General features: G+C 56.9%; 1 long non-coding RNA gene across 1 annotated transcript; it reads left to right on the plus strand.

Annotated features, from left to right (window-relative positions):
* Positions 1-17,707: 17,707 nt before the first annotated feature.
* Positions 17,708-25,187, plus strand: LOC112580827. Its single transcript, XR_003105157.3, has 3 exons — positions 17,708-18,224; positions 18,885-19,012; positions 25,032-25,187. It is a non-coding gene; the product is annotated as an uncharacterized LOC112580827 (long non-coding RNA).
* The last annotated feature ends 296 nt before the right edge of the window (positions 25,188-25,483 follow it).

Raw genomic sequence — 25,483 nt, forward strand, 5'->3', positions numbered from 1 at the left:
GGCTGGCAGGCCCACTGGCCTCCAAACTGGTGGGAAGGGCTTCTCTGCACCTCAGGTCTGCACCCCAAGACATCCTTGTGAACTCAGGGAGAACCGCACAGTCCTGGGGACTTCTGGTCTACCTGTGAAGGCGCTCATGGAAACAGAATCTCCGACCAGAGAGGGGTAACTTGCCAAGGTCACCCTGAAATTCAGTGGCACCCCCAGGAAGGGAACCCAGGAGCCTCCCCGCTCCTGCCCCCAAAGGACTGAGCAGCCAGGACTTAACTGGGTGATAATGAGGCAGGGGTGGGGGACTGGGGTGGGGGTGGGTCGGGCGGCAGAGGAGCAAGAAGAGGCAGACAGGTGGGCTCACACACGTGGAGCCTCTCCAGTGCCCCTCTTCTGCAGACACAGACTCCACCTGGGGACCCTGCAGAGGGGCCCTACATGAGGCTGTCCTCCCCAGCAGCAAGCCCCTCCTGTAACTGGACTCATGAACCGGGCTGAGAGCTCCTTGGAGGCAGACAGAGGCCCTGGACCCCTAGAGAGAAGAATCCTAGACGTGCTTGTTGCTGGGACCCAGAGGGTCGAGTCCAGTCCCTTTTCCCCGCGTATGAGGCCAGCCTTGGCCATGTGCCCCTGCTGCTCCTGCCGCATCTGTGCTCCTGCCCCTAGATTCTTCCCCCATCCCAGGCTTCCCTCTCTTGAGCTGTGGTCTCTTCAAAATCCACACGGGGTGACGAGAAGGCCCAGGAGAGCCCCGGTCACCTCCCAACCCCAGACCTCCCACCAGGGCCTCATTTCTCTGATCCCTTTGGGGGCTGGAATGGTGGATGTCCGGGCTTGGGCAAGTCCCCCCGGGAACCCTGGTCTGACAGGCTGTGCTGCATGGACGCCCGTGGGTGATGACGCCCAGCACACGCTGCTGCCTTAGCTGCACAGGGCGGGGCTCTGATGCAGACTCGGGGCCAGCGTGCCGCACCCGCAGGTGGAGGACACACTCAGAATCTGAGGAGCATCTTGCCGGCCCGTTGCACCTGCAGATGAGTCCAGGAAGGGAGCCGGACACAGGACCTACATTCCGATCGATAGCAGGACAGCGCTGCCTGTGTCTGTCTCCAGGGGAACAGGAGTGGGTTGTTCTGTCTGTCTCTCCGTGCAGACAGCCCGCCCTGGGGCCTCTCAGGGAGCAATCTTCCCGCACGCAGGACTCAGTCCTTCCAATCCCATGACTCAGTAGCTTTGCTCAGGCTCTGGCTGGATTTGATCATCCTAGAAATTGTATTGTTGGCACGTCCCACTTGGAGGATGCTCAATTACCTGAACTGGGAGCAATCAGCATCTCATCCCCATGGCTTCAGTGAGGCAAGAACTGCTAAGCTTCTGCCCTGCTGGGCTTGAGTTTCTGCCACGGCAAGGCGAGACCCCGACTCCAGGGGACACCCCCCCCCACCCCGCCTGGACATCCTGGCGATTCATGCAGGACCACTGTGAAATCTTTTCCCATTTGCCTAAAACTGAAAACAATCAAGCCCTGAGCAGGAAGTGTCTGCAGTGATTCCAGCTCACTTTAGGGGATTCTTCTCATTGGGCAGCACCCCAGTGCCTGGAAAGTGTTCTGATTTCATGGTAAGATGGCTCAGTGCTCAGTGCTCAGTGCTCCCTGCTCAGGTACTCAAGTTAAGTCTGACTCTTTGTGACCCCCATGGACTGTAGCCCACTAGACTCCTCTGTCCATGGGATTCTCTTGGCAAGAATACTGGAGTGGGGTGCCATTTTCTCCTCCAGGATATCGTCCCAACCCAGGGATCAAAACTGTGTCTCTTACATCATCCTCATTAGCAGGCAGATTCTTTACCGCTGGAGCCACTGGGAAGCCCACGACGGAGTAGGGCTGCTGCTGCCTCGCTTCAGTCGTGTCCGACTCTGTGCGACCCCAGAGACGGCAGCCCACCAGGCTCCCCCGTCCCTGGGATTCTCCAGGCAAGAACACTGGAGTGGAGTGGGTTGCCATTTCCTTCTCCAGTGCATGAAAGTGAAAAGTGAAAGTGAAGTCGCTCAGTCATGTTCGACTCTTCGAAACCCCGTGGACTGCAGCCTACCAGGCTCCTCTGCCCATGGGATTTTCCAGGCAAGAGTACTGGAGTGGGGTGCCATTGCCTTCTCTGGATGGAGTGGGGAGGGGGGCACTTTCACGAAGAGCAGATGAAAAATCCCTGGGGCAAGGTGGTGATGCCCTGGGCTGGTCCAGGATGCCCAGGCTTGCCCTTGCCTGTGTCACCCAGCACAACGCTCCCACCCAGGGAGCAGGGTCTGGCTGGGCTCCCGACATGCCCTGAGCCTGTGCCCTGTGCTTCCTGGCCTTGTGCAGGGCCCTGGGTATGGGGGCTCAGCTCACACAGAGGGCAGGACAGCTTTTACTTAACTTCACTGAGCCTCAGTTTCCTCATCTGTAAAATGGGGATTCCATGACTCCATGCTGCCTAGAATGTTCTGCTTTGTCAACTGTAGCATTCATAGCTTTTAGTAGTGTATTAATAGAGTAGTGCAATTAACCATTATTTTTGTTGTTGTTAGTTACTCAGTCATGTCCAGCTCTTTGTGATCCCGTTGATTGTAGCCCACCAGGCTCCTCTGTCTATGGAATTCTCCAGACAAGAATACTGGAGGGGGTAGTCATTCCCTTCTCCAAGGGACCTTCCTGATCCAGGGATTGAACCCAAGTCTCCCACATTGCAGGCAGATCCTTTACGGTCTGAGCCACCAGGGAAGCCCCAATTAATGGTAGTGAAACCATGGTCATAATCTAATTTTAGAGCAGTTCCGTCAGACTGCCCTCTCAAGAAACCTCGCACTATTAGGAATCACTGCATCACCTCGTCCCGTTTCCAGTGGCCGCTGATGTCCCTTCTGTCTCTGCAGATTTGCTCGTCTCCATGCTTCGTGTAAAGGGAGTTACTGCATGGCCTTGATGACTGGCTGCCTTCACGAAGCACTGCATTTCCATCCGTGTTCTACGGTGTATCAGCACTTCATTCCCTTTACCAAAATGACTTTCTATCATAAGGACATGTCACACTTTGTTTACCCGTTCTCGTTGATGGACATCTGGACTGTTTCCATCTTTCAGCTGTTATGAATGATGCTGCTGTGAACATGCGTGTATGAGTTTTTGTGCAAACGTGTGGCTTCATTTTCCACAGGGTTTGCATAGGGTTATGGCTTTCGATGCCCAGGAGTGGAATTGCAGGGTCATGGGTCACCCTTCGTGTAATTTTGAGAAACAGCCAGACTCTTTTCCACTCTTTTCCACGTTCCCACCCACAGTGTGTGAGGATTCTGATTTCGCCACGTCCCCCCCAACACTGGTTGGTTTATGGTTTTGGGTTTTTTGACAATGGCCAACCTGGTGGGTGTGAGGCTGTGTCTCACTGTGGTTTTGACTTGTGCTTCCCTGTGACTAATGCTGGGGAGCCTCTTTCCACGGGCTTGCCGGCCATCTGACCGTCTTCCTTGGAGAAACGTCTGTTCCAGCCCTTCAGCCGGTTTGGTTGGCCGTTTCTCTTTTCCCTGTTGACTGTCACCCGGGAGTCTGTGAGACGGCGTCAGAGGAGGTGCCGCCCCCGGCCCTGCACCGTCCCCCGCGTCCAGCTCTTCTCCAGCCTTCCGAGGTTTGTTTTCTCTGCAGAACAGGTGGGGCTGGGATGTCAGGGTGGCCCCATGGCTCCTCGTTCATCTGACAGCTGCCCCCACCCCAGGCGCTCACAGAGGCAGACGGCACCAGTCAACCTGCAGACACCGTCCAGTGCTGGGGAGCCGGTGGGGGATCGACAGGCTGATTCTCGCTGAAATTGCTTCCGGACGTGTCTGTGTGGGCCCTTCTGGCAGCCCGGGCCCTCCAGGTCCTCTCGTTCAGCTTCACTAATAACAGGAAATTGCCCACCAGTTCCTGATGGCCAGCAGCTCTTTTTGCAACGTGAGGCGTGGGCCTGATGCCAAGGTGGGGGGCCGGGGGATCTCCCCTGGGTGCTTTCCCCAGCACTGTGGGTGGAGAGCTGATCCTCGTCCGGCCCTGGGGGCCTGGGTCCAGGCGAGCAGGTGGCCTTTGTGTTCCTGGGGTTCTGGAGCCGGGTGAGTGTCCGGGAAGGGCTGGGTATAGGCAGCCCAGGGAAGTGAAGGCCTGAGAAAGCCCTGGGGGTGAGGACCACTCTTGGCAGCCCCTCTTCTGCCAAAACTGCTCTGGGGAAGCCCAACCCTGAGCCCTCACCAGGGAGCCCAGGCCACCAGGCCCTAGAGTCCCCTAGAGTGGAGGCGGAGACGCCCACCCAGTGTCACACGGTCAGGGAGGGAGCCTCTGGCACCAACAGTCCTCTTGCCAAAGCCCCTGACTCAGCTGAGACTGCCGCTCATGCCCCTACTGTGCCTGGGTGTGGCCCTGCAGTCCTGCTAGACGGGCATCACATGGGAGGAAGCCAGGGCACAGAGAGGTTGAGTAACCTGCCTGCAGTCACACAGCAGGCGTCCAGAACTGGAGCCTGTGCTGTGAGCCCTGTGCCCTGGCCTGAGGGCTGACCTCCAACCCAGGAGGAAGCACTTCAGAGTGGGAGTGAGGGGGTCCAGGAATTGTAAGACCCCTTCTCCCTCCCCAGACAAAACAAGATGCTTGTCTGGAGGCGTGTCCACACTTCCACCCTCCGCGGTTCTTGGGTCTGATTCACTCACGTGTCCTCCCTGCCTCCCAGCTTTCATGCTGGAAAAGGACGGTGAGGGTCTCAGTTCCCAGGAGCTGGCAGCTCAGATGGCCACTGGCCGGCCGCAGAGGCACAGCCTGGGCCGTGCCAGCTGGCCTGGATGGGAATGTGGCTGGCGGGGGCGGAATCCTGCTGGTCCCAGGGCCTGCCTTGGCCTGCCCCAGGGTGCCGAGACCAGGCATGGGACTCATGTTCTGGGGGCTACAGGGATGTGATGAGTGACCTCTGGCTGCAAGAACTCCCGCTGGGCAGCTGGCGCTTCCCAGAAAGCAGTGCTGTGGGCGGTAGGGTGGGGAAACAGCAGGCATGTGGGTGGTGTGTGTGTAAAGCTTGCATCACACTTCCATGAGCAGGACCAAGCCCCTGGCCGGAGGCTTTGCCCACGGACCTGCCGACAAACCCCTCTCTCAGGGGCTGGAGTCCAGTGTAAGGGGTGTGGGCCCCAGGCCCCAGGCTTCTGAGGCTGCCCATCACCCCGGGGATGGTGCATCAGGAAAGCCTTCGGCGGGGCCTCCGGGGCTGAGGAAGACGGTTCTCAGGCTGGAAGGGGCTGAGGGCTGAGCCACCTAACTGCCCTTTTCTTTGTTTGGGGCCGTCTTTGTTCTTCTTTCTCTCCCTTCATCCGCACCCCTCCTTCCCCTGTGGTTGGCAGGATTCTCGGGGGCCCCTATGGACTGGTGGGCACATCCTGAGGGCCCCGGGAAGAGAGGAGACCTCACTGCCGTGAGTGGCCGCCTGTGTCCGCAGGGAGATCCTCCTGGGGTGAGGGGAGGGGGTGACCTCTTCAGAGGGAGCTTCCTGGAAGGTGAGGAAGCAGATGCAGCTGGGAAGAAATGAAACCAGCAGCCCTGTGTGAGCTGCCGGCCGGCGCCCCGGGAGTTGGGTGCAGTCCCCAGACAAAGGGCAGAAGGAAGACGAAGACCGCCATCCTCCAGCGTCACCCAGCGAGCTGGCAGGGCGGCCCGAGCTCCAGGAAGAGGTGCAGCTGGCCGACCCCGGGACTGCGGCTCTCAGCTCCTGCGCAGACGAGCAGCTGACCCACGGCTGGGCTCCCGCCCCGAGGAAACTGTGAGATCGTTCATCTAACATATTTGTGTTTAAGCCACCAGGTGATTTGTTTCGGATCTTAGGGAACCAGTGCACTCTGTCAGCCAGAGAGCTGGCGGTGGGGGTGCAGGAGCTCGTGGAAGCTTCCCCTGGGGTGTCTCCCCATCTGGGCTACAGACGGAGCAGGCCCGGCCCAGGGAAGGCTGCTGCAGAGCCAGGCTCACCCAGGCTGGGGGGCGGGACTCGACTGGGAGACTCGTGGGGAGGGGTGGGCTAGGCCCCCGACTCAGCCACCAGCTCCTCCTTCCAAGCCCGCTGGGCACAGAGAGGCAGAGCTGCCTGTGGGCACATTTCCCCGTACCAGCTCAGCCCACCCAGCCCAGCGGGTAGTTGGGGGGAACCAGGATCCCCACTAGGGGTGAGTGTACCCGGCCATGTGGGCCGCCAGAGGCCCCTGGTGACCCCTAAGAGGTCACCCAGCCTCCTGCCCTGCCTCTCCCATGTGCTATGGATAAGACAGTACATAAGACAGCAACAAGTAAACAAGTGAGACTGAGTCAGAAAAAGGCTCTGCACTGCAAAAAGAGACAATCAACAGAAGGGAAAGGCACTCAATCAAATGGGAGAAAACGTCTGCAAACCACGCATCTGCTAAGAGGTTCATATCCAAAACGTAAGGAACTCCTACAATGCAACAGCAAGAAAACACAAACGATCCAGTTAAGAAACAGGCAGAGGAGTTAAACAGACATTTTTTTTTCAAGAAAGACCTACAAATGGGCAACAGGTACATGAAAATGTTCTCAACGTCACTAATCATCAGGGAAATGCAAATGAAACCATACTGAGACATCACTTCACCCCACACCTGTTAGAATGGCTATTATCAAAAAACAAGAGAGAATGAGAGTTGGTGAGGGGTGTAGAGGAAAGGGAACCCTGTGTGCCGTTGGTGGGAATGTAAGTTGGGGACAGCCACTGTTGGAAGACAGGATGGAGCTCACTGAAAAGACTAAAACTAGTTACCGGATCATCCAGCAAGCCCACCTCTGAGTATATATATATCTATATATATATATATATATTTTTTTTTAATACAGGTCTCTTGAAGTTTAATAACTTTTCAAAGTAATGCAAGAGCATCAGTCAAGACAACATATTTTATAAAAGACATAATTTGGTTTAATTTACTATAATTGGTTTCCAAGTGTGTTTTTTTAAAATTAATTCATGTAACTGGAGGCTAGTTACTTTATAATATTGTACTGGTTTTTCCATACGTTGACATGAATCAGCCATGGGTGTACATGTGTTCCCCATCCTGAACTCCCCTCCCACCTCCTTCCCCCGAGTGTATATTTGAAGGAGAGAAAGTCACAATTTGGAAGAGATTCCTACACCCTATGTTGGGAGCAGCACCATTAACAACAGCCAGTAACGAAAGCAGCCCAAGTGCCGACTGATGATGATGAAGAAGACGTGCGCTGTGCCTCCAGAGGAACGCTGTTCAACCAGAAAAGAAGGGAATCTTGCCGTTTGCACCACAGGGATGGATCTCGAGGGTATATCATGCTAAGTGAGAGAAGTCAGAGAAAGACGAACGCTGTATGATCTCACCTGTGTGGAATCTAAACACACTGACTCATGCAGACAGAGCGGCTGGTGGTTGCTGGAGGCTGGGGGTCGGGGACTGGGGCGATGCTGGCATATGGGTTCACTTTCGGCTATAAGACGGGTGCGTTCTGAGGAGAGAGCGTGCAGCAAGCTGACTCTAGTTACTAATGATGCATTTTTTTAAAGTTTGTTTTTAATTTTTGGCCGTGCTGGGGCTTCATTCCTGCAAGCAGGCTTTTCTCCAGTCGTGTCCGACTCTTTGCAACCCCATGAATCGCAGCACGCCAGGCCTCCCTGTCCATCACCAACTCCCGGAGTTCACTCAGACTCACGTCCATCGAGTCAGTGATGCCATCCAGTCATCTCATCCTCTGCCATCCCCTTCTCCTCCTGCCGTCTTTTCCAACGAGTCAACTCTTCGCGTGAGGTGGCCAAAGTACTGGAGTTTCAGCTTTAGCATCATTCCTTCCAAAGAAATCCCAGGGCTGATCTCCTTCAGAATGGACTGGTTGGATCTCCCTGCAGTCCAAGGGACTCTCAAGAGTCTTGTCCAACACCACAGTTCAAAAACATCAATTCTTCGGCACTCAGCCTTCTTCACAGTCCAACTCTCACATCCATACATGACCACTGGAAAAACCATAGCCTTGACTAGATGGACTTTTGTTGGCAAAGTAATGTCTCTGCTTTTGAATATGCTATCTAGGTTGGTCATAACTTTCTTTCCAAGGAGTAAGTGTCTTTTAATTTCATGGCTGCAGTCACCATCTGCAGTGATTTTGATCATACTATTAAATAATATCAGCATTTGGGTGTATGACTTTCTGGACATTATTTATGTATATAGTTTTAGTTTGTTTCGTTTTTAATAATATTGCTATGGCAATACAAACTACTAAATAACATGAATCTCATTTCTTTTCCCATGCTAGTGTTCTTTAATTGGATTAGTTAATGAAAGTGTAGTATTTAATTAATTTTTATAATGAATTTTTATTGTCCTTGATAAGCATTTAGAGGGTTTTCAACATACTGCTTAGACACCACCACGACGACCAGTCCTGAAGCAGTTTATGCTCCAGGGTGCTCGGATGGCTGCAGCAGCTGGCATCCTGTGCTGTTCCCGGGAGGAGAGCCTGGGACCCTTGATAAATGAAGAATCACCCTAGGTTTGCCTCAAGAAGGGGGGTGGGGACTGTTTCCTGTTCTCGCCAGCAACTCAGTCATGCCAGCGACTCACAGGGCCCCCAGCCCCCGTCAGGAGCTCAGACCCTCATCCGTTCCATCAGGGGGTCCTCACCTGGCCTCACCGGGGGTCTCACACTCGGACCCTCATCCATTCCATCAGAGGGTCCTCACTGTCCGCCCTTTCCCGGGTCTCACAGGGGGTCTCACACTCGGACCCTCATCCGTTCTGTCATGGGGTCCTCACTTGGCCTCTCCTGGGTCTCACCGGGGGTCTCATACTCAGACCCTCATCTGTTCCATCAGGGGGTCCTCACCTGGCCTCTCCTGGTCTCACTGGGGGTCTCACAGCTCGGACCCTCATCCGTTCCATCAGGGGGTCCTCACTTGGCCTCTCCTGGGTCTCACCGGGGGTCTCACACTCAGACCCTCATCCGTTCCGTCAGGGGGTCCTCACCTGGCCTCTCGTGGTCTCACCTGGGGTCTCACAGCTCGGACCCTCATCTGTTCCGTCAGGGGGTCCTCACCTGGCCTCTCCTGGTCTCACCGGGGGTCTCACACTCAGACCCTCATCTGTTCCATTAGGGGGTCCTCACCTGGCCTTCCTCGGTCTCACTGAGGGTCTCACAGCTCGGACCCTCATCCGTTCCATCAGGGGGTCCTCACCTGGCCTCTCCCAGGTCTCACCGGGGGTCTCACAGCTCGGACCCTCATCTGTTCCGTCAGGGGGTCCTCACCTGGCCTCTCCTGATCTCACTGGGGGTCTCACAGCTCGGACCCTCATCCGTTCCATCAGGGGGTCCTCACTTGGCCTCTCCTGGGTCTCACCGGGGGTCTCACACTCAGACCCTCATCCGTTCCATCAGGGGGTCCTCACCTGGCCTCTCCCGGGTCTCACTGGGGGCCTCACACTCAGACCCTCATCCATTCCATCAGGGGGTCTTCACTTGGCCTCTCCTGGTCTCACCAGGGGTCTCACACTCGGACCCTCATCTGTTCCATCAGGGGGTCCTCACCTGGCCTTCCCCGGTCTCACTGAGGGTCTCACAGCTCGGACCCTCATCTGTTCCGTCAGAGGGTCCTCACCTGGCCTCTCCTGGTCTCACCAGGGGTCTCACAGCTCGGACCCTCATCCATTCCATCAGGGGGTCCTCACTGCTCTCCCTTCCCCGGTCTCACTGGGGGTCTCACTTCCTGGCTCGTGGTGCTGCCCGCGGCCCTGCACCAAACTGGACGTGATGAGGGAGGGTCCACTGTAGACCCTGCTGGTCTGCCAGGAAGCAGAATGCCCAGGCGAGGCGGCTACTGCCTCTTACAGGGGTTGGGAGGTGGCGTGGCTGGCGAGACGGCTGGCAGAGGGCCGCAGCTCCCTCGTCCACCCGTCTCCCCGGCCCCTGGCGTCTGGCACCGATGGAAGGCCAGGCACGGACGGCGGGCAGGTACGCATGCGCTTCAGCCTTCAACCCCCAAAGGCAGCACAGTGTGGCCCCCCCGAGGGGGCAGTGCTGATGACCCATGGGATGTGCTCCGTGCCCGCCACACCCGGGCACAGGGCTGCCCGATGGCGCCACTCTGAAGGCTGCCATCACTGTACCGGGTCAGAGCCTCCTCAGAGCCGGCCATCCTCACACAAACCTCCCAGAGCCTCCGCTGTCCTCCCCCTGGAACCAGGGTGAGCCCAAACTTGTTACTGATCCTGGGCAGTCAGGCCTCCGGAAGTGTCCTACTGGGGCCGCTCATGCCAATAAAACGAGATGGAGTTTAATTCTACGAGTTGCACGCTCACACTCCAGAGTCCATACTCTTCCTGACCCCCGCTCATAATTTTTATGCCCTGTCTTCCGGGCCACTGACTTGGGTCTGAATGACGACCACGCTATCCTTCAGTCTGGCTCCTGAAAGGCTGCTTGTTAACTCCGGCGACAAGCCTGCACCGTCCTTGAAGCCTTCTGCGTCTTTACTGCCCTCACTCACTCCACTTGCCTGTCTCCTCCATCAGCAACGTGGATGCTTTTGGCTCCGCCTGGTCTTTTGTTTCTGGTGGTTGCCCTTCCGCACCCTCCCTATTTGGGGTGTTTTCTTTCTTGGCTCCCTGGGGCTCAGAAGTGGTTACTGTGTTCCCTGCACATAGCGGTTCGGCAGGTGGTGGACTCTGTTGAGGCTGTTGATGTAGAAAGAGGCGCGTGGCCAGCCCCATGTCTCCTAAGCTGCCGATTCCACTTTCTGTCTCTCCAGCCATCCCAGGGCCACTTGGGAGCTGGCACCCATTTCAGGGGGGTGACCAGATGGATCTGAGAGCGGAGCAGACCAACCTATGCCTCCAGAATCTTCTTCCCACTGTTTATCCTGGAAAAATCACATCGGACACCCCAACTCTATGCCCCTGAAAGAGATAAAGAGACCAGGTCGTCCCCACGAGGACCAAGACCAAAGCCACTTCTCCTCTGCAACTTTCCAAGGGAAAGCATGTCTCCAAGCCCACCAAGGATGACGTGTTCTAAACATCAGTCAGTTAATGGTTTGCGAGTCACAAATTCTGCAACGAAGTGACATAAAGGGACGGCGTTTCTCTCCCACTGCAGTGAGCTGCCAGGGACCACTGGAGCAGAGTAACGGGAAAGGCTCAAGGAGGAATCTAGGGGCACTTGGAGCCGTGTCCTGGAACATGGTCCGCACCCTCGATGGCGAGTCCATGGCGTCAGGAAGAGATGTGTGGTGGCTCAGGGAACCGCCTGTTAATCACAGCACAGTCAGGGCTGAAAAGAACCGATTGATTGCCTGGCTCCTCCCTCCCTCCCTCCGTCAGCTCACCCTTGGCCTGTAAGCCAGTCAGATGGCCCTGCGTGGCCTCATGCTCACAACTCCCAGGTCTGTCTCGTGAGCTGTGGGCCCGTGGATGCCTCTGACCACCTCTCCACTGTGCCCCCAGGCGCCCGAGGCGATGGGTGAATTCAGCTCACATCCTCCACCCTGGACCTCACCTCTCCCTTTGCGGGGAGGCCCTGAGCAGAAAGAGCTTCACGGTGGGAGGTCCCAGAAGCCTGGTCGCGCCCCAGCCTGTTGCTATGCTACGCCCTTTGTGTCCTGTTGTCTGGGGAACGTGAGCCCATCAGGGGCTGTGGGGTGGACGCGTCCTCCTAGAGATGGGTGGACGCTGGGCAGTGCCGAGGAGGGGCACTCTGAGGCCCTGGGGCAGGTGGAAGGAGGGCAGTCGGAGAACCCAGAGGGCCTGGGACCCCTGGGCTCTGAGCCCAGCAGTAACGCGGCTTCTCCTCTGGTGGGACAGATGTATTTCCACCAACCGTTTGCTCCGGACAGAATGAGTCTGCCTCTTCACTGGACCAGGCACTATTTTTTCAGTATAGGAGCATCTTCAGTGATAAATCCTTGGATAAGGGCTCCCTTCTCCTCCGAGAGTTTGTCCAGTAAGCGTCCTGGGTGTGGGCAGGGCAGAGATAACCAGACTCACAGGGTTTGAGGGGGCTGCCAGCAGGCCCCAGAAGGTGGGCTCACGGGCGTCCTGACCGGTCACATAAGCAGGAAGGAGGAGATTTTGCCCCAGGAACATAAGCATAGAATGGTGCCAGGAAATCTCATGTAATTCACATCATCAGTAGGTGGTAGGAGGTAAGCTTACTATCATCTTAGAGGATGCAGACTGGGTTTAAGTCCACCCCTTCTCGGTGGAAACTCTCAGATGATTAGAGATAGGAAGGTGACCTTAACAGGTGAAGGGCAACTGCTACCAACACAGCAGACTGCCGGCTTCCGTTAAAACTTCAGATGCAGCCCATGGAGGCTGGGACTGGGAGAGCGGATGCCTCTCACGGCTGTCCCTCTCTACGGCACTGACGGTCCACCCAGCGACACCGGACAGGAAGAAAAGCGGGATGAGGGCTGGAACGGAGACACGAGTCAGCATTACGTAGACAACGTACCTTCCTGCATAAAGAAATTTTCAAAGACATTTTGCAGTAGAATTAATCAGGTTTGATATAAGGAGGTATAAAAATCCAAGGCATTTCTATGCAACAGCCATCACTAACGGGAAAGTGCAAAGAAAAAACACGCCGCCTGCAATAGCGGTAGAAGTACTGCTCAGCAGTAAAGAAAGACGTGCAGCAGCTCCAGGGGGGAGACAGTGCGATTTTACCAGGATGGGGAGGGAGATTTAACTGGGGGCGAGACACAGCACGAGCAGAGAAACTCAGCTTTAAGTGTTCGGTTCTCTTTTAAAATAATCTGTAAACTGAATGTGATTTCATTTGAAATTCTAATGGCACCCCTCACGGCACCTGCTCAGGTGAGTTTCTGCTCTGCATGGAACATTGAAGGGTTTGTCCCAGCGAATATCAAGGCTCGGGCCAGGGCTATGATAGACTGCATGAACAGACAAGCCATTGGATGAGAGCAGGGCCCCAGCCAGACCTGCACACCCCTGAAACCGGGGTGCCTCAGAGGCAGCTACAGATCAGCAGGTAGTCACCTGTCCCCAACAGGAAAGCAAAATAATTCAGGTCATGAACTAATTCTGTACAGAGAATAAACTTCATGTGGGTTGAAGTCTTAACATTTGAAATGTTGAATTTTAGAACAGTTAGGAAAAAACTGTAGAAGAATGGCTTTATGATGTCAGGTACAGTAAAATTTGTTAAGCAAGACATGCAGGCACAAATCATAAAACTGCAGTTGATCAGTTTGACTATCTGATAACAAAAAGCACCATTAACAAAGTTAGAAGTTAAAAAAAAATTAGCCACAGACCAAGAGGAATTATTTTCTATAAACACAGCCGAACAATGATTATCCAGCATATATAAAGATCTCACAGTAATCAATGAGACAACAAAAGCAGAGAATCAGGGGAAGAGGAGGGAGGTTCAGGAGGGAGGGGATATGTATACAAATAGCTGATGCACTTTGTTGTACAGCAGAAACTAGCAACGCTGTAAGATAATTATACTCCAATAATGAAGCATAAAATGAAAAGCCAGGAAAAAAGAATCAATGAAAACAGGGCAAAGATGTGACCACACGATTGACAAGAGAGGTGACTGAATGGCCAGTGCCTTCTCCCCCGGAAACTGGGAGATGCAAACTAGAGCAGCGGTTTTCCAATCACCAGGTTAACAGAGGTTAAGGGTTGCGGTAACAGAGCCGGCCACGGTGAGTAGACTGCAGGGCAAAGCTAGGGAGGTGCGCTGACCGCACCCTTTGAAGAGAAATTCTCCCACTCCTGCAGCTGGGTAGACCCTTCTCCCAGCAAGTCCCTCTCTCCTTCTGGCGACGTGGTTGCATTTTGCACAGGAACCGGAAGTGGGCGGCCCCTCTAGGACGGCCCATCGGAGCAGGGGAAGGTGTCAGGCGGGGACAGGTCGGTCCTTGAGATGGAGGGTGCGCGGGCGCGGGCCACCCTGGACCCGTGATGCGGCGTGAAGGAGGAGACAAGAGGACTTCCCTGGTGGTCCACCTGCTGATGCAGGGAACGCGGGCTCCACCCCTGGTCCGGGAAGAGCCCCCATGCCGTGGGGCAGCTAAGCGCGTGCGCCACCGCTACTGCCCCCTAGGGCCTGGAAGCCGGAACTGCTGCTACGGCTACCGAAGCCCGCGAGCCGGGGAGCCAGGCCCCGGGACTCAGAGCCGTCCCTCCCGGTGGACTGCTCTTAGTGTGCACCGCGTGCCCCCCGCCCCGAGCCCTGCAAAGGCGCCGGGTACAGGCGCGTCTCAGGGGCCTGGCGTGCACGAGCCGGGGCCTCCGAGGTCTGGGTCTTTGCTTTTCCGGAGACGTCCTCCGTGGACCGCGTCAGGCGTGTTAGGGGACACCCAGCGGCACGCATTTTCTTTAATTTTCCGTTCCCAGTAGCAGTGCTGACCGCGCACTCCCCAGGGCCAGGCAGAGTCAGTGCCTCCCTGGCTGTGTCCTCTCCTCCGGCTCGGTGGGCGGGGGCCGGCCGGTACCCACCGCCCGCCCGGTGTTAACTTTCCAGTGGAGTTCAGTTTTCATCCACTCCCAGCTGGGCTCCATTTGGCTCCGTTAGCACGTGGCTTCTGTTCCTTTCCCATCCACTTTCAGTTCAGTTGACGTCAACATCGGTTCAGCCCAGTTTGTCTCCAAGGTCGCTGTCTACTTTGCTTAGCGGCTCCTGTGCCCCTGTCCAAAGCTGGGTTCTGTGGCGAAGACGCGCCGTGGGGCCTCAGCCCACCCCAAGGTGCCCCGGGAGCAGCTATGCGTGTGTGGAGGCCACGTGCCCTGTGTCCACGTGCAGGGCACCAGCTGAGCGTGATGCAGGCCCAGACCGCTCCCCAGGCAGCCCCGCGAGTGTGGGCAGGTGTGCTGTGGTCACAGGCGTGTCAGAGCCGGCAGGAAACACGACAGAACTCAGGAAAGCACCTTCTGCAAGGCAGGGTCTCCAACGTGCTGTGTGTGCCGTGAGCTCCTAAGGCGGGACTGACGTGGAGGGTGTTCTAGAAATTGTCCACTAGTTCCAGGCGACCCGGGCTGCTGAGGGCGAGTCCTGGGCCGGGGTCAGGGCGGCTGGGTTCTCAGCCGCAGCTGACCGACGGGGGTCTCGTGGGGGCCCCCATCCTTGTCTGCTGGGGCGGAGGATGTGCTGACAGCCCGGCTCCGGGGTCCCCGGCCTCTCCAGGCCCCACATGCTCATCGGGTTTCAGGCTGGCCTGTGGCTGCTCCCAGCTCTCAGGATTCCCCGGACGGAGTCCCCGGCCCAGCCTCTGCAGTGGCCCGTGAGGGACTTCTTGCTCATAAAGACGCAAACCCCACCTGGCAGAGTCCTGGCTCAGTGGCTGCTCTCCTGGGACACTGCATCCAGCCCTTCCCAGGGCCAGGAAGCAGTCTCACCGTCCTCTGCCCTCCAGACGATGGAGTTCCAGACTCCCCGCAAAACCGCCCAAAGTGGAGTCTCAGGCTCTTCAGAGAAGGAGCAGGTTGCCTGGGAAATTTGAGGATGCAAGTTCAATTCTTCGTTATTTACGAACCAACAGGGAGGGGTTTATTACTCGGATTACTCACTAATCATCCCCCGTAAATGCAGGAACTGACAAAATCCCACAGAATCAATAACGTGGTAAGTTCCCCGTCTAAATCACGGCACCTAGCATTCTTGAGTAAACCTTTTGGTAATTTACAAAGGCTGTTGAATTTTATAGTAAGTGTTTTTCAAACCAAGCTGGATTCTAAACAATAATGACTTTTTAATGTGGCTCTGTGATTACATTGTCATGGTGAAATACGGGGGTCTCTGACTGCATCCGAAATGAGCCTGGTGTGAATTACTTGCCGGCACAGACCAGCGCGGCCGCAGGTAAAGCAATCTTCATAAATTACCCTCCAATCCGGGTGGCCTGGCAGGCGAGGCCTGATGCCAATGTTGGCAACTTAAATTTCAGCGGACAATTTGTAAACAAGCTCTTCCTTTTGTTCCGGAGCGGTGGCCACGGCCGAGGGCCTTTTCGGTGGCGGAGGGCCGTGCCTCCTTGGTCCGCCAGGCGGACACCGGCTGTGACCTTGTATGACGCCAGTTACGGGGCCACCAGCCCACAAGCCTGCTGACGTGGAAGGTGATGAGCTGGTCCCGGTGAGCCTGGAGCCCAGTGCCCCGTGGCCCGCGCGGCTGGTGGCTGCTGTGCCTGGTGGTGCGGGTGGGGATATTCTGAGGCTGGCGCTGGCGGAGGGCAGGGCGCGGCTCTCCAGCCGTCAGGGGGCACTCCCTCCCTCTTTCGTTGTCCTCCGTGGCTCCACGTTCTGCCGGGAAGGCCCAGAGGTCCCAGCACCCCGAGACTAGGCACCTACCCACCCTGTCTCTGAGTCACCGGGTGACGTTTGGGTAGTTCAGCTGCCCCAGGGCTTGGCACCATGCAGGACTCAAGAACGGACAGGGCTCGGCGAGGGATGTTTGCCTCCCGTTTGCCACCTGGGGGATGGTAGAGGATGGGAGGACACTGGAGTCACCCCCCTCCCCTCCCCAGGGACCCTGTGCTAGGGCTGTCCCCTCAGGCCTCCCTGCTGCCGCAGCCTGGGGTGAGCTGGGGGCTCCTCTGGACGTACCCCAGCTTGTCCCTAAGTCCAGAGCCGAGCCTGGCCGTGTCAGAAGACTGGGAGTCAGGGGGAGTTTGCAGAAGGCGTACACACCTGGGCTTTGTGAGCCATGAGGGGCTTCGGGAGGCAAGGATTCTGGAAGCTTCTGCAGTGGCAGTCTCCAGAGTGGAAAGGCCCCTCCCCCTCCCCTCCCCTCCCCCTTCTCTTCCCCTCCCCCTCCCCTCCCCCTCACTGCATCTCAGGTGTCTCCAGGGCTCAGGCCTATTTTTTTTTTTTCTTTCACTGTGCCATGTGGCATGTGGGATCTTAGTTCCCTGACCAGGGATCAAACATGGAACATGTTCGAACATGCCTTCATTGGAAGCTCAGTCTTAACCACTGGACCACCAGGGAAGTCCCAGGCCTGTTTAAAAAGTCCCAGATTTTATAAACCCTGTTCTATACCACTGTTATCTTTTGTGATGCTATATAACCTCAGGGCTTCATAGCTAAACGTGTTGATTCCAACATTCTGTGGGTGTAACTCCCCGGGACCCCCGGCTTCCGCCTCCCATGGGTCTCAGGGTAGATCCCGAGCTGCCTGCTCCTTCGGGGGCTGCGTGGGGCCATCTGTGTCTCAGAGTGGAGACCCCCCACACCCCAGGTCTCAGTGATATCTGCCTTCCAGAAGCCGTCCCCACAGGAAGTGGGCAGTGCCGTGGGCTGAAGAAGGGGCTCACCTTTGCTAAGTGCTGCCAGGGAAATGTGGGCTTCCCTGGTGGCTCAGCTGGTAAAGAATCCACCTGCAATGCAAGAGACCTGGGTTCAATCCCTAGATGGGGAAGATCCCCTGGAGAAGGGAATGGCTACCCACTCCAGTGTTCTTGCACTTCCCTGGTAGCTAAGCTGGTAAAGAATCTGCCCACAATGCGGGAGACCCAGGTTTGATCCCTGGGTGGGGAAGTTCCCCTGGAGAAGGCAATGGCTGCCTGCTCCAGTATCCCTACCCAGAGGGAAACACAGAGCGTGGGGCTGGAGAGGCCGGAGGCCCATTGGGGTGGAGGCCGTGCGCCCTGGGCCTCCTGTCCTCAAGGCTGACAAAGGAGCTGTGTGGGGTTGGCGACCCAGCCCAGCTCCCCGTGATGGGGGTTTGGGGTCCCCAGGCCAGCTGCTCCTTGGTGAACCCCAGGAAAGCCCCGTGGCCTGTCAGCAAGACTTGTGATGATAGGGGCAGGGAGGGGGATCAACAGCAGCCCCAGCGCCTGGGAAGGGGTTGTCATCATCTGCTTTGTAGACAGGACACCGAGGCTGAGGGGAAGGGACCCCACATTCCCGTGGGCTGCAGGGGGTAAGGGGAGGGTCTCCTGCCTCTCACTCAAGTGCCTTCTTGCTTTGTGCACAGCTGGGGGTGGGGCAGGGAAGCTTGCTCAAGGAGACGGGCCAGGACCTACGGTCAGAAGCATGGCCTCCTCCATCCTCACAACACCTCACCTTCTTATCCCCATTTTGCAGGTCTGAAGACTGAGGCCCGGAGTGGTATGACCCGACCAGCCTGAGGCTGCACACCCAGGAGCCGGGATCCAAGCTTCCTCCCCATCCAGTGGTGTAGGGTAAGCCCTCATCCACAGCCAGCCCTTGTCCCGGGCCCCTCTGCCTGCTCCTGTGGGAATGGGGTTAGTGAGGGCGCCTGACTTCACACAGTTGCTGAGAAAGACAGATGAGTCAATGAATCGCAGACAGGGAGACTCCAGTGAGGGGTGGTTATTAAGCTCCTCCTTGGTATTTAACAGAAGCGCTTGTTTGCAACCAGAGGACTGCTTTTGAGAGGAAAGAGGCCCACCAGAAAAGCAGCAATCTCTTTAATCTCTCTTCTTCTAAATCTAAAAATGAGGAAGACAAACTCAGGAGCCGAACGGCCTCCCACTCAGACATCAGAGACACGGACTGAGTTTCCGTGGAGCGGACCTGGGCTGGGAAGGCGGAGGAGCCCCCGGGAACACACCAGGCGCTCGGGGGAGGAAGCGCTAGGCAGAGCGCATCCAAATTAACATATGAACTTCCAGCCTACACGCCAATTCAGAATCTGATTGAACAAACTGCTCTTATTAAAGTCAATTGGCGAACATTCTATTATAAAAACAAATGAAATCCTCCCGTCTACCAGATAAATAATTTTCTCCCCACACCTAAGCAGGAGGCATTAACTTAACAGGTAATGATCTAAATTATGTATTAAACTCAATTACTTTTTATGACTACTTTCCAATTAGGGCGCCCTGATTGACTCGCCTGCGTGGAGACTTCTCACGCTGTACCTGGTCTCCGGCCGGCTCTGTGCACGCTGCTCACCCAGCTTAATTGAGTGTGTCTCTGCCTCGCTGCTCTAACCAGCCACAAGGTGAGGCTTCTAATGAGGAATAAACAACACCGCAGGCATGATTACCAGCTAAATCACCCGTCTGCAGAGTCACTCTCAGCAAACACTTGTAATGCAAAACTATCTCCCTGCCTTCCAGCCCCAAGCTTCCCTAATCAAGATGCATTCCCAAGGTGGGCTCTGGGGGAAGCCAGGGTTCCGCCTGGTCTGGTACCGCATTGTTGCTGAGAGGAGCCTCCAACCTGCTCGGAGTTACGATCCCAGTCCCCACCGTGTGCTGGTCGGCGGGGCCATCCATCAGCAGACACCCCACCGTCAGAGCTCCCCCTGTTCAGCTAAGAGCTCTCCTTCTAAGACTGCAAATTCATCTGACAGGGGTCATGTGCGTGCTCGCCTCCGCCCGTTTGGGCTGCTGTGACCGAGCCCCCACACACCGGGCGGCTTATAAGACATTTATTCCTTGCGGTTCTGGCGGCGGCAAGTCTAGATTAAACCACCAGCACATTCAGTGTTGAGTGAGGACCAGTTTTCCGGTGACTCGACAGTGTCGGGGTCTTCTCGCTGTGTCCTCACTGGTGGGGGAGTTCGGGGGCCTCTTATTAGGGCACTAACTCCGCTCTCAGGACCTCGTCGCCTCCCACAGACCGGCCTTCAAATGCCATCACCTTGGGGGTTAGGCGTCCACACGTGAATCTGGGGGGAGGGCACAATCAGTCCATTACAGGCTATACTTTACAAACAAGCACCAAACTACTTTTTTTCTTTGGGTCACGCCTTAAGGCTTGTGGGGTCTTGGTTCCCTGACCAGGGATCAAAGCTGTGTCCCCTGCATTGGAAGTGTGGAGTCTTAACCACTGGACCGGCAGGGAAGCCCCCCAAACTACTTTTAAAGTAAAAGAAAAAAATTGCATAGACCCCCCCCCCCATGCACTAAACACTGCTCTTTAGCAGAGGCCACTTTGTGCTGTTGTGATTGCAAGTGCAAGACACAGCCCGGCACACAGCGGGACGTGGGTGCGAGGGAATCCGGCAGGTGTGCCAGAACCTTCGCTCACCAAGGATTCTCTGAACAGTGGCGCCGAGTCGGACACTGAGCATAGCAGGCAGAGGCGGGGCTGGGGCTGGTGGGGTCAGGGTGGGGTTCAGGGCTGAGCCTCCGCAGGGCCTCTGGGGTGGTAAGGGCTGCGGAGGTGGGGGGCAGCGGCCGAGGACGCCGGGGAGGGCCTGCACGGTCACGCAGGCTGGTCAGGAGGGTGGCTTTGAGGAGGTGACTCGAGGTGGGGAGCGCGTTGCTGCTGCAGAATCGGGGACCGCGAAGGCGATGAGCACCCCTCACGGGGTCGGGGCGGCAGCAGTGGGGTGAGCTGCCTCAGTCTGGGCTTCCGCAGAGGCCTCTCCCTCCTCTCCGCCACAAGCAAAGTGCAAGGCTGGACGTGGCAGTTCCCAGGGAGGCCCCAGGGGATGAAGGGAGGCCTCCTTGAGGGGGTCAGGGGGCTGGGACCCCCCAAACTGCTGGGAGTTTGGTCCCTGCTGGCTGGCCTGGGCTGGGCTTGTCCCCCTAGGCCTGGGAGCAGCCTTGAGAGGGGTCTGGTTGTGCGTGAGTCGTGTGTGTGTCGGCTGGGTGGGGGTAGGTGAGCCTAGGGTGGAGTTGGGTGGTCTCACAGGTCGGGCAGCGGAGAAGAGCCTCCCTGCTGGCCCCGAGAGGACGCCCTGGAGATCCAGAGACCAGGCCTGGGTGGCCCCCGGACCCCCTGCCAGCCCACCTGAGGGGAGGGGCCCTGAGGGGCTGAAGCACAGGCTGAAAACCTGCAGCGACGCAGGGCCCATGTCTCCAGTGGGAAGGCCCGGGGGGTGGCCTGGCGGCGACTGTCCAACCCCAGAAAGGAAGCCCTCCATCGTCCGTGTTCACGGCGCGGCTTCCCGAGCCCGCACGGCCGGCCGGCGCTGCTGAGGCCCAGGCCGCCCCTCGCGGCCCCGCGGTGCCCCTCCGCCCGAGCGGCAGGAGGACCCTCTCTCCTTCAGGCCAGCAGCGAGTGGAGTGAGGCTCCGCGGCAGCTCTCGGGTGCCCGAGGGAGGGCGAGACGGAGGCAGCAGGGGGGCCCGGCAGTCAGTCGGGGCCGCAGGGACCCCCAGGAGGCTGCTGTGACGGGTGGAGGGCCGTGCCACCCAGACCCCGGGGGGCGTGTGAGTGCACGCGGGTATGAGTGTGATGTGTGAGCGTGTGTGGTGTGTGAGCATGTGTGTGGTGTGTGAGTGTGTGTAGTGTGTGTGTGGTGTGAGTGTGTGTGGTGTGGTGTGTGTGTGGTGTGAGTGTTTGGGTGGTGTGAGTGTGGTGTGTGAGTGTGTGGTATGTGTATGGTGTGTGTGTGGTATGTGTGAGTGTGTGTGGTGTGAGTGTGTGTAGTGCGAGTGTGTGAGTGTGTGTGTGGTGTGAGTGTGTGGTGTGAGTGTGTGCGGTGTATGAGTGTGTGGTGTGAGTGTGTGTGGTGTGAGTGTGTGTGTGGTGTGAGTGTGTGCGGTGTATGAGTGTGTGGTATGAGTGTGTGTGCTGTGTGTTTGTGGTGTAAGTATGTGTGTGTTGTGTGTGTGTGTGGTATGAGTGTGTGTGGTGTGAGTGTGTGTGGTGTGAGCCTGTGTGCTGGGGCTCACAGTGAGCTTCTCAGGTCGTTCCACCTGACCTGAGGCCCCTGCCCTCTGGGCATGGGTGTGTGGAAAGGATCATGGTGTCCAGCACCAGATGGACGGCGTCCAAGTCTGGGCTCCCCGTTCACTGCCGAGCAGCCTCAATCAGGTGACCAATGAGGTCCCCCCATGAGGCTCTCCAGGCGGCCCCTCTGCCCACACCCGCTGCCTGGAGGCCATGCAGGCTCCCAGCGGGGCTGGAAGGAGGTAGCCAGGGGACAGATGCCGGCAGATCCTGGTTTCTGGCCCCTGAGCCCTTCGGAGAGGTGTCCCTGGGCTGGGCCCGGGTAGCTGCTTTCAGCCTCTGGAGCTGCAGGAGCCGTGGTCTGGGAGTCAGACCAGGCAGGAGAGGGCCCTGAGGTTGGAAGAGTCAAGGAATCCTGCCTGGAGGAGGAGGCCTGTAAGTCACAGCTCAGTGGCACCTGAGAGGGAGAGCCTCCACGGGGGACCTGCATCCTTCCCCTGGGCGGTCCCGATGCCAGCGACAGGAAGGCACCACCCCCAGGGCCGGGCACACAGACCACGGGCCCCCACCCTGCCTCACACATGCCCTAGGGTTTGCTTTTTGTTTGTTTGATGAATTTCTCTGATGTTCTAGAAGGAAATTAATTTCACTTATTCCTCCAAGCGGTCATTAGAAAAGCTTTTAATGAACACAGTAAAACCCAACTAATTATCGCAATGGCATTTCACTCTAAATAAAATTGACAGGAACCACGAATATGACACATATAATTCTCCTTAGTTTATTAAAACCCATTTATCACATTTTATCCTAGAGGAAACTGATCATATTAGTCTGTGATAATTTAACTAATATTTCCTCACGGCATCTAATATTAAGGGGAGTTTACTGATATTAAAATCATGTGCACTGTATGGAGGTGACTTTGCATCATAATCACTTTTCCTGGTGAGAAATGAGTCAGGACGATTCTGTCTGTGCCTTCCCGATGGGACCGGTGCGCGTGTAAAAGCAGGGAAAGTCCTGTCCCAGGGTCGGTGGACGCCGCGTGGTGTCATCTTCCCTCCTGGAACTCGGGCTGGGGCCTTGCCGTTGGAGACGACCCTCCCTCACCCCCCGAAGTGGTCCCCAGGCTTCAGAAATCCAGCATTTCCAGCCATTCCCTGAATGACCAGGTTGAACCCAAATTCCCACCCCTGGGGTCCCCCAAAACTCAACAGACACACCCGAGTGTGGAAAAAAGCATTGGCTTATCATTAACCCCAAAGCCACTTTCCTCCCCAAAGCAGGCTTGAATCTTCATGTCTTGCCCCAGCAGTGTTCTTCCTGAACGCAGATTGCTGAGGAGGTAGGATGTGGGGTCCACTTTCTCCATCACCATCAGCAGCTCCCCAACTCTCACACCCACAGGGAGACCCGCCGAGCCCCAGGCTGCCCTGCCCTGCTCACCCTCCCTGGGGGAATGCGCTCGTGGGCAGGGTGGGCGGCCCCTGCTGGTGAGACACGTGCTGCCCCGGTCCCAGAGGCTGGAAGCTGTGGGTCTTGGCTCTGATCCCACGTGTGGGCTGCTGGGGGGTCTGTTCACGGAGCTTCTCGGGGGCCAGTCGGCCGGGTGTCCTGTCTCCTGATGCTGCCCTCTGAGCGCCGGGCTCAGGGGTCCGGGCACAGGATCAGGGTGGTCACAGCCCCTCTGTCCTGCAGGCTTGCCCCAGGGTGTCCCACCTTCCACAGTCCAGATCGGGACACGCGGGCGCTGACATCCAGGCGGCAGTGAGGTGCTGACCCCGCCCAAGGCCCAGGAAGCATCCAGGTGGGCACCGAGTGTGGACCTGCATCCCCCTGGGGCACCACCTCTGTGCCTCCAGCCTTGGTCCAGGCACCTGATAGCAGGCTCTCCAGCCCCGTCGGGGCCCCTGAGACCCCTACATCCTTGCCGACCCCTCAGGGCTCCATTCCTCTGTGGCCCCCAGCCCCCCGGCCCCAGGTTCCTTCACTGCCCTGTACCACCCCCCTTCCTGTGGCCCCTGACCCTTGCTCCCAGCCATGGGGAGGACCCACCACGGACAACCCCACCGTCCAGGCCCCCGAGAACGTTCATGCTGGGTTGGTGGCATCTCCAGAGTCACGTGGGCCTGACCCCAAGGACCCCAGACCCTGCTTAGCAATCCCACCTGTTAAGGGCATGTGGCCCACCATCCGCCAAGCCTCCTCCCTTCTGTCCCCAACCCCCAATCTCACTGAGCCCTGCCTCCAATGCTGGGAAGATTGGGGACAGACCCCTGAGACCCCCCGCACACCCCCTTCTCTCCCCGCCCCAGGCCCGGGGAGTTCTAACGGCTCCTGTCTTCACAAAGGCACAGGGGGGCACTTTCCTGATGGCCCAGAGGTTATGACCCCATCTCCTAAAGCGGGGCTCCGTCCCTGCTGGGGGGACTAAGGTCCACACGCCAGGCGGTGTGGCCAAAAATCCAAAAGCAGATTGTCACAAGAACCATCATCAGAAATACTAGGTGCCAGAAGCCAGCAAAATAATGAGAGAAAAAAAAAAGGTAGAGGGAGACGTTGACCAGCCCTGCTCACCGAGCTGGCCCTCCCCAGCTCCCCACACCCACCCCTGCTGGCTCCCTTTCTCCAAGGTTCCTGCTGAGTCTGGGGCTCGTCTCTTGAGCTGCCCCACCCTCTCGAGGCCCAGGTCTTCTCCTGACCACCCCAACACTGCCTCGCCCTCATGGGTCACCTGGCAGCTCCCCCGGGCCGGCTCACGCCCCAAGATCATCCTGGCCATCCCCTCTGCTTCCCGGACGTCTCCCCGCCCAGGGCTCCAGGGGTGTCTGTCCCCCGACACATCAAGCCCCACTCCTTTTTATCGTGTGTCCTTTATTTCTCGCATATCTTTCTTTTTTCAGCTCCAGGCCCGTGCGCGGAGCTGCCTGTGCTAATTTCCTTTCATCGTCACAGGCGTTTGTTTGAATTGCATGAGTCACGCAGGGACGCGTGTCTGGGGACCGTGTGTGCACGTGGCTGAGACCCGAGTACAAAGCCGGCTCCCTCCCCTGCGCCTGGGTGGCAGGGAGGCGCCCGGAAGCACTGTCTGCGGGCACATGCATGTGTGTACACACAAGATAACACACACACTTGCGTCCGGCGATCTCTCCGTTGCACAAATGGAATCATACGTATTTCATGGCTTGTCTGCGACTCCTTTTTTATATTTAACACGACGTCCTGGGGAGCTTTCGAGCTGGCACTCACAGCCCACCTTGTTTTATTTTCTGTTTATATTTTGACTTCTTAGTCCTGCGGACGATGTTCTGTGTAACACAGTCGCCTCAGCTGATGAAGAATGGAAGACTTCTCTTTCCTTCCTTTCTAATTATCTTTTTCTATCCCCAGGCACTCCCTGCCCATGACTCTTCACCGTCCTGTGTGTCCATGTCTCCGGGAGCAGAGATCTCAGAGGGCGAGCTTGACTGTGGGGAGAGGGGGACACATGGATGTTTTTGATGGATATTCCAAATTGCTTTCTGAAAAGCCTATAAAAAATCATGCACAGGAGAGGGGCTGTTTCTCTTACAATTTTGTCGTCGTTAGAAAGTATTAATCCTTTATCTTTCCCCCAATTTTATGGGTAAAAAATAATATCTCATTTCCTTCTGGGCTCTGATTACCAGTGAAATCAAGCATTATTTATCTTTGTGTCTGTGTATCTTTACAGCTGTGTCTTTACTCTGCAGACTTTACCTGTGTTCATGACTTAGGAATGTGCTTGTATTTTGTCCCCCTGGGCAGCCTGTTCCAGACACATCCGTGGCCCCCGCCCTGCCCCAGGTGGGATGCGCATTGGA

The sequence above is a fragment of the Bubalus bubalis genome, chromosome 20 (genome assembly GCF_019923935.1).
Source record: "Bubalus bubalis isolate 160015118507 breed Murrah chromosome 20, NDDB_SH_1, whole genome shotgun sequence".
In the NCBI taxonomy this organism is placed as follows: domain Eukaryota; kingdom Metazoa; phylum Chordata; class Mammalia; order Artiodactyla; family Bovidae; genus Bubalus; species Bubalus bubalis.